The sequence below is a fragment of the Hippocampus zosterae genome, chromosome 21 (genome assembly GCF_025434085.1).
Source record: "Hippocampus zosterae strain Florida chromosome 21, ASM2543408v3, whole genome shotgun sequence".
In the NCBI taxonomy this organism is placed as follows: Eukaryota; Metazoa; Chordata; class Actinopteri; order Syngnathiformes; family Syngnathidae; genus Hippocampus; species Hippocampus zosterae.
In genome coordinates, this window is record NC_067471.1 from 4,722,501 (window position 1) to 4,732,008 (window position 9,508).

Here is a 9,508-nt window from a genome sequence, read left to right on the forward strand (position 1 = left end):
TTGGACTGTTACCTCAGTCGGCATGCTTTTGGTATTTTTTTTTTCCCTCATTGCTGCCTTTGATTTTTGACAGTTAATTGCCGCTGCTCCTGACCTGGGAGCTCCGCCGGTGTGGGCGTGGTCAAGGAGAGCAAATGTTTGTTGTGACACTTGTCTGCGAGCAAGTCTGATGCAAGCAGTGGAGGGCCTGTGAACTCCCATCCTTCTTTTCCCATATCGCCTTGTGTGTGTGTGTGTGTGTGTGTGTGTGTATACAACGTGGGGAGGGCCACATGGGCGGACAGGCTCTCTGCCTCTGGTGTCACCATGGAGACGGTGGGGTGGAGGTGGGGGGGCTTTTTATAGAGTTCCTCTCATTCTCCTGCTATTCACCATTCAGTACATTGAAGGCTAAATGCAGTTTTGCTTCATTCGGCTGCAGAGTGTGCGGTAGCCACCCCCCCTCAAGGTTAGAGCAAAGCACTTATTAAGGGGTTGCAGGTTCAACTCCAGGCATGTAAACCACATCCTATTAGTGGTTCAGCACTTTTTTTTGCCTAATCATGCCTCTGGCCTTGCTGGGATCCCAGCCAGCTGCCTGAGGAAGTAGAGCAATTGGCATTACGCGCACGCATGCGCACAATCGTCTGAAGCAGATGCAGTCAAGCGTGTGTGTGTGTGTGTGTGTGTGTGTGTGTGTGTGTGTGTAAAAAATGCCGGAACTAAATCTGATGAGTCATTCCACATTTCAGAAAAATGTGCATTCATTTTTCAAACCTTTGTGTTTTCAAGAAAAATAGGTAACAAATGATATCATCGGACTAACGAGATTTTGCGTAGCAGGTTGGAGAGTCGCTTGAGAGACAACAAGCATTGGTACCAATATTTTTTTTTTCTTAAATGACCGCTAATATTAATTTCAGGCCCGAAACGTTTGAAGTCACGTTGCCCGCACGTGGACAGAAAGCATCAATCATCAGCTTGCCTGTGGGTGTGTGCTTCCTCCTCTTTACTCACTTTTTTTTTTTTTGGGGCTTGCTTCAAGAGAGACACACCCACTTTGTTTTGTCGGACAAGGGAGACACACACACGCACAAACACACACACACACACACAATATGTAACTGAATGTCAGGATATGAGTCTCAAACTTAAAAGTACATTTCAATGATACATGATGGAAAAGGCGGCAACAGTTTGGATTCAGACGAAAATGAAACTGAAGGAGAGGCGACCTAAACGCACCTTATGACATAGTCGGTGAGTCAAAACGGACGTCGGCGCGAACATTTACGCGTGTGCGGGTCGTCTCGGGATACCGCGCTGTTTAATTATACACGTGTGGAAGTTTCGACCTGAGTTTTTCCCCACCGTTTGGGAGTCTGCGGTGCTGCCGGGCTCTGAGCCAACCGTCCCGCCGTCAACTGCTCCACGTCATTGTCGCCGAGGCGCGGTTGCGCAGACGAGACTGCAGGGTTGTGTGCGGGACGTGGGAATGTTGAGGGAGTGAGAGGAGTACGGCGTTAATAGTCTCTGCGGTGACTCCTTGTGGGGAGCGCGCAGCCCTCACAAAAGTGACTACCGGTACATCAAGGATATCGGAGGAAGTCCGTTGAATCCATTCTTTGACGCAAGCTTGCCTTGACATAATTTCCGATTTGGAAAACGTATTTTTCTATTTAGGTTAATAATGGTGACTAAGCCAAGTCTGGGGCGGGAAATCTACAAAAGTAACAAATTCCATGCGAGCTAGTCTGCATCCATGCAGATTCAGTGCGGGCATTGAAAGAGGAGTTCAGAACATTTAGAAATATTTTAATGGGGAAATGTTGTCACTAAACCAACATTGTATAAGTTGTGAGGCTTTATTTTTTTATTTTTTGTTTTGGGGTTTCTTTTGTGATTGGAAAACACAGAGACAAGTCAAGTTCAAGCGCGGCTTCCCCTTTAAGACATCGTGGCAAAGGCACGGCATTGTTCTGGGGAAAGCCAAATACTTTTAATCCACACTTGAAGGCTGAAAAGCCCTCAGCTCTCTGACGGTGTCTCGGAATTGACGTGAAACGATATCCGGGCAAATCCCGAGAGGCCTTCGGGGGCGGTGGCTTTTTGACTTTGCGTCGTTCCGCCGGCTTTGGTGTGATTTGTAGCGCTTGGATGAGGTAAGCTTCAATGACGGGGAACAGCAGATCACAAATATAGAACAGTCGGTTATTACTGATTTGAAATGTTAGTGATTGCAGAAAAGTGCGGGTTTGTTTGATGATTTGTGGGTTAACGTACAATGCATTTGAAAAGAATTGTGATTTAAATACAGTTCTTTATTTTTTACTCTATTTAAGTGCAGTGAGAACCGCGGCGATTGTCAACCGATCGTACATTTCTCTCTATTTGCAGTGAGAACCGTGGCGATCGTCAACCGATCGTACATTTCACCCGGATTGTGAAGATTACCTTTTTTTTTTTAAAAAATCATTTGACGCCATTCATAACCCGAGCGCGGCTTCAATTCTACACAAAAGTGCCGTGTCACACGGAAGGAGTCACCTTTGGACCGAGCGATTGGCACAAGCGGCAATTTACGTCAACGCTAATTCAATTTGTGACTCATTGAGTGAGTCACTTCTTTCTGCCCACGTCAACGTGGCGCACGCATTAGCTTTGACATGCACCTTCCGAAGATTGAAGTTACGCATTGAACTCTGCTTTGTGTCCATATAAAGGAGGCACGTCAACATTTGGAATGAATGAATTTTTCTTTTAAGTAAAAAAAAAAAAAAACGAATTAAAATTGCAATTGGGGCAGAGCGTCCACTGGTGATTACATGACATTATATGAGGAAATACGCATTGTGTTTTCATGACAAGTTTGCAACAAGTGATTAACTGGGGCGCATGGCTTCGACTGGAGTCCCAGTTTTCCGGTCTACAGGAGCGCAAATAACGACTCGCCGCCCACAGACGAGATTATGAGTAGAATGAGATCGTGAAGTTCAGAAACCATCCTTCCAACACCCTTATTTGCGCACAGACATTTACTTTATTTGCACGCCTGCCATGAGACCATGACGCGGCGGCTTCTTTGCTCTTTACTTGTCTTTGCTTTAAAAAAAAAAAAAAACACCCAAGGCTATTTGATGCCAAGAAGGCCATTATGGGATGAGTGTGTGGCCAAAGGGGGTTTTGTAAAGTCACAGTCATTCTACATCGGACCGATAAGAGAGATTCCAAGAAGTCCTCTCGACCGTCACTCTCGGGTCATTTGGAGAATTTAAAAAGGAAGTTGGGGACTTTCATGTTTGGTGCATGCGTGCGTGTGTGTATGAGTGTGTCATTATTAATAATGTACGCTGCCTGAGTCACTGTTCTGTGGTCTTCAGAAGTATGGCAGATTGAAAACAAGTAGTGTAATACAAAGTAGTCTCAGGGTGTTTTAATCGTGTGTGTGTGGTTATTGGCACAGAGATGACTAAACAGCTAAGTTTACTGGAAGCGGCTCACGATTAGCACACACACACACACACACACACACACACACACACAGAACAAGCTTCCCTCTTGTCCTCTCCTTGACCCCCTTTTCAGTTCGGTCCATCATCAATATGACCCTTACATACTGTTCTGGTCAAATTCAGACACGGGCACGAGAGATACACGTGCTGCATTTAAAGTAAGAGTCAGAAGAGATGGTTCACTTGCTAGCAAATCAAGTTGGCTGTGTTCAGACCCACAAAGGCACCAAACGTTCTTTCTTAAATATGCCTCCAGGTCTGCAAAAAAATACCAAAACTTGGTCTTGCCTGCCCCTGTGTAGATTTATACTGCACCTCGTGCTGGAATTACACTGGCCACGAGTTCAGAGCATCACACATCGTGAAACAATCACATAGCTTAGCTTCCTGCTAATAAACAATGCAGAATGCCATTGACGGGCTAACAAATAGCATTGGTTAAGCATCAGGTAGTTAAACACAGAGGAACAACACATGTCGACGAATGATATAATACCAACAGGCATATATTCTTTATCCTCTGCAAAAAATTACTGTGGCTTCCGAAGGAGTTTTGACCGGCTCTGGCAGACTTAAGCTATTAGAAGCAAAACAAAAAAATCTAAATGAAATAAATCTACCATTTACACTTTTTAAATAAATTGCAGGTTCTGGCATGGCTTCTCAAGCACAAGCCAGTGTTTCAGGCAATAATCTTGATTTAATGTAGGGAGTCAAGTGTGTTTCAATAAATTCACCGCATAATACCATTTCGATTTGTAGTTGCTTCCGTAAAATATTGAATGACTTTTCTTCAAATAAATGCGATGGCGTCTCGAGTGGAAGATATTAATTGAGGAAATTAAGTGTTTTTAGTCAATGTAAGGCACTAAATTCATAAAACAGATTCAACCAATAGTGCCTTACTTCAAATAAATGGTTTGGGTTCTTGAGTCCTCCAATTTATTTGAAGAAAAGAATCATTATATTAATGAAGAGAGTCAATCCCATTGAAACAAAACTATGCTTGTCATACATTTTTGACTGAAAGCTGCTTGAGTAAAATATTTAAACGCCAGGATACGGGTGTGGTTTGCCGAGTAGCAGCCATGAATTGAGAAAATAATTATGGTGTGGCTATTAAAATGATCATTTATGGGCTATCGTGAACTATCCTCTTTAGGGAAAAAAGACAACATTTATCACGTTGTACAATCGGCACGCAGGGATTTTTCCATCAGCTTGAGTCAACGCAATATGGCTGCTTTTGTTCCCGCTCGCTATCGACTCCTCTCGGAACTGAGGAGTTCGCTGCAGACTGAACGAGATGCTATCGCAAATGTTCACCGGAGACCCGCCGGGAAACGCAGCATCGCGCGTGGACACGTGCACTCGGAAATCTGATCACATATCTGCGGGTGCGTGGTTGATATCAGCTTCCAACGGGGGGGGGGGGGGAACCGACTCTTGGGGGGCATCGCATTTTAGGGCCTTTTTGATGAACGATGGAGGCGATAATCCGGTACAAGCAGCGGCGACTTCACATTGGCTGCGGGCACTGCTCTTTTGCTCTCTCACGTGTTTATATTTAATACAGAGCCAATAGTGCATAACCCTTGGCACCAATAGTCGTGACAAAGGGGCAGGGGGGAGGCATCTAGTCGAGGTGAGGCATTTATTTTTGTCAAGTTCAAGCATCTGTTCGTGCAGATGTCATTATTTGAGGAAATCAAGACTGTGATTTCATGCGGGATTAATACATGTGTGATATCGATTGCAGTGGAGGCTATTATTTGAGGAAATACCGTGGCGTGCATTCTGTCTGAACACAACGGCTCAATCTCTAAAGTGTGTCCAATACGGGTGAGGCGGAAAACGCAGCCGAGGTCGACCCGCTGCGCTTCCCGTCGTCTGCAAATCGAGGCATTAGCCGAGGCTCACGCGTGACCTGCTGGTGAACCGCGTCGCTTGGGACCCCCTCCGGCTTTGCGTCGCAAATGCGGCATGAGCTCCAATGCCATTGCTTTGAGGAACAGCAGCGCACTGCATGTGATATAAATTTATCGATCCATAAATTAAGGTTGATCAGTGATGTAGAATAGATCTTATGTGGAAACAGATGTTATACAACGGGTCATTTCAGCTACCGAGGAGGTGTCTATTTGGGGTGCGGTATTTATTTGTCGATGAGGCAAAGTAGTTTGGATTTTTCACACATGGACACTTTCCATGTCAAATGCTTGGATTTGTGTCTACTTATAGTGCGCATTTGCGAGGAATAAAATTTTAAAGAAATTTTGGATTGTAGAGGGATGGAAGATACCTGGTAAATATACGTGGACATTTTTATGGGGATATAAACTGGGGATGTTAGGAAATATTCAAAATTTTAAATTATCATTTGGATTTAATTTGGACTATTTTTTTCACGTTAGAATGATAAAAGTTAAAGTTGTATGATTGTATACACGAAATTCATGGCGGGTGAGTTTCTATTATAATGGATTAATTGCTGTACGTTGAACAGTGTGTTGTGTTTAAATGAGGCTGAGTTAGAAATCAACAGTTATTATAATAAAACTCATTCGGTACCAGCCAATTCTAGACCAAGTCTGAAAAGACGTTTAACAACGTCTTTGGGAGTGAATGAGTTCATGTATATGTATTATTGCATCTCCCTACAGACAGACGCGACGCAGATCAATATGGAGGATGAGATGGACGTCCCAGCGTGGGATTCGCAGCCTGACACGAGCGTCTTTGTGCCTCGGCGTGTCACTTCCTGGGAAGAGAATGGAGCGGGAAGCCAGCGGAAGCGCACAGCACACCTCCACAGAGAGGCCTTTTCTTTCGAAATATGGTTTGTATGTGTGAGTGTGTGTGGTGATGATATTTAGCATCAAAAAGCCTCTTTTAGGGTTTGACTTTTTGTTAAAGGGCTTCAAAGGGGAAAAAAAAACAATATACTGGGAGGGTGAAAAGTAACTCTGCACTGGAAATTGCATATAGAATTTTAGTATCGCTTATTTAACATTTTTTTCAGAGACGACAATTATGGGAATTTCTTAGTCTTATTTGTTATTTTTGATGAGGAGTGATCAGTAAGTAACAGTTTAATTTCTTTTTCACAAGTAATAAAGAACCTGTATTATTTGTTTCAATAAATGTGCGATAGGAATGTACATTTTATGACCAATTTTAATGGTAACTTTTCACCCACCTCGGACTATAAATTGTTGCTACCCAGCACAACAAGATGGCCATTTTTGAAGAGTTTTGGTGACATCTAACGGCGACTCTTTGCATTGCTAGTGCATGCTTCATCACATGGCAAAGTAGCTGTACAATCACTGAACTCAAACAAGTTATTCTAAAATATTCAAATATACTGATATTTGAATATTTTAGAATAACCAAGAATCATGTCTTTTACAATATGAATGATGTTAATAACAACAATAAAATAACGTTTTTTTTATTACATCATAAATCACAAACTCTACACAATGCATTTTAAACTGACTTGCATTTATTTTTTTGAGAACACGAATGATTTTTTTTCCTTTTCCTGGCTGCTGTTGTGCAAGAGCAAGGGTATTGGTAAGATATTAATACGAGTAGAGCGTTATTAACGTTTATAAGTTACCAATGAAATCTTTCCAGCAGCACAAGTCCAAGCCCCTCCCTAAAAAAATTATTTGTATGGATCACATTATGAATTTGCTTTGTTATATTAAAGCACTATTTCAATGGGACATCCATGTAAAGCAAAAATTACTTTCGGGTTTGGGTGTGTACCACATACGTGTGCATCCAAGCGCACACACGCGGGACTTTCCTCCATGTGATTGTATGCGGTTTTACTTGCGGGGCCAAATAGTGGGCCAACAATAAAGTAGACTTGGGGGTTTATTGCTGGTGTCAGGCTGAAACTTTCCATATATTTTTTTTTGGGGGGGGGGCACAAGGATTCTTTCTGGCCCTTCTACAACAAAATGTGACAACTCATGTTGCACTGCTGCCATGGCCGCAGTAATTTTGCTGTGCTGTCACTGAAAACAAAAACAAAAAAATCACCACCACCTGGCAGCAATTTAATACAGACCGACACATGAATAAGAGTTTTTCAACTCACTCAGCTGGTTGCAGTAATATTGGTCTTTTTTTTTTTTTTTGCAAAGGGTAAATCATGCATGCCTGTGAGTATTGTTTATATGAATATTTTCTGTCTACATGTGTTGCTTCACCGTTTGTGTTCATACATATCCACTGACGTCCAGGTTGTGACACAGTTACAGCGCTGCTATTTTTTTTCGCCAATATATTCCGATTTGTGTTGTTAGTTAGCAAAAGCTATGTTGGTCTTAAACGCAGTGTGTAACTCTTTTCGCTATGTTTAGTTTGGCAGTCAACTTTAACTTGGAGTGGCAACAATTGATGACTATCTGCAACCCTACAGACCACAAGTTCATTTGTCAGTGTAAGACCCACCCAAAAACGTCTTCCCCCAGAAGCTGGTTTCATGTGGTGGTTTAGATGTATGTCCCCTCTGTCTAGCACCATTTGAAATCAGTGTTCTTGGGGACAGCAGCACACCACAAAACCCCGCCATGATGAAGCGTCCGCGATCATACGCCTGACAGCCTTCCCATGTTCCTTTTTTTTTCCACTACCAGATAACCGATTTCTTATGGTGCATAGAGTCCCCCCCTCCGTCAGAGTCCTTCTAGCACCATTTGAAATCGGTTATAAAACCGTGGATCACGGCATCTGTGCACGGAACTCAAGCTGGGAAGTCGACACAAGAAATGCTGTTTGCAATGGCTGTATTGTTTTCAAATAAAACATTTGAATTGAATGAAAAAGGTATTTGTGTGTGTGTGTCGTGTTTTAAATGCACTTTCCGAAAAAAACACATGAGTGAGTGTGTTAAAGAAGACACAGTTGTCTCTCTGAGAATCAAATTGAACGATTTAGAGACGGTGGGTACCAAACACAAGACATGATGTGTTAATATAACCAAACAACCGCACAACTTTCTGCACAAACGTGAATCTCCAGTCACGAAAATCCTTACGAGTAAATAGACCTGTGGAGAACCTAATTTTTTTTCCCCCGTAAGAACCGATTAAATCATTTTTGATCGAAAGGTAATCAAATTGTTCCTGTCAAGATGCTTCATCAAAGAACCCGCTGACAGGTGATATAAAAACAGCATGAATTTGATTCATATGGAATCATGACCATTTTTGCTGCCCAGGAATCTGAAGGAAAAAAAGGCCACAAGGTGTCAGCAGAGAGCTTTTGTTGAGCTACACACTCAGGCGACTAAGGATGTCACATTCCACAATTTACTATTTACCTAAGAAATTGTGATTCTTGTATTAGAAATTCATGAATGAAAAGTGGATTAAATGTTTACACTTATGAAATTAAAATGCATTTCCTTTCATGGAAGGAATGTGAACGAAGGGCAAGAATCGTGTTCTTTTTCTCCCGAACTGCTCTTTGTGAAGAAACGTGAGCATCTCACTTTTGTCATGATCATGACATTGACGTGGCGCGTTTTCAGACGGGCGTCCGAATCCTATCATGCCAATCAGCCCGCGGCCCTGGGGAGCGTTTACATAGGACTCTTCTGAAGCTTTTCCATGTTGTCTGCCAGAGTACCCGGGCCCTGCCCAGTGCCCGTCTGGCTCTGCAGACAAACATGGAAAAACCTCACCTCATTATCTGACCCCCACGTTACATGCACGATGGAAAAAAACACAAGTGGGAGAAAATAGGGCTTTTGTTTCCCCAAGTGAGATTGACAATGAATTCAATTTTTTGAGTTCCCAGAGTACATGCCCGAAATTCACATTTTCCTTCCGTTTGCTTTCAAACAAAACGTTCCTCAAGTACCAATGATGGCCAATTAGGCTTCGCCTTGAAAATGGCTTCCATTGTTTCAAAAAGGCACATCGGGGCAAGTGGGCGGAGAAGAGGAAATGGCTGTTATCTTACCAAGCTTTAACAAACAAAGGTAGGGCAACCGA

At 42.7% G+C, this 9,508-nt stretch overlaps 1 long non-coding RNA gene across 1 annotated transcript in view; it reads left to right on the forward strand.

The window, feature by feature from the left end:
* The window catches only part of LOC127594224 (uncharacterized), a 26,442-nt gene extending 18,106 nt beyond the window's left edge, over window positions 1–8,336 (forward strand). The window contains exon 2 of the long non-coding RNA XR_007960630.1: window positions 6,155–8,336. This is a non-coding gene — a long non-coding RNA (uncharacterized LOC127594224). The remainder of the gene's footprint in view (window positions 1–6,154) is intronic.
* Window positions 8,337–9,508: the final 1,172 nt, after the last annotated feature.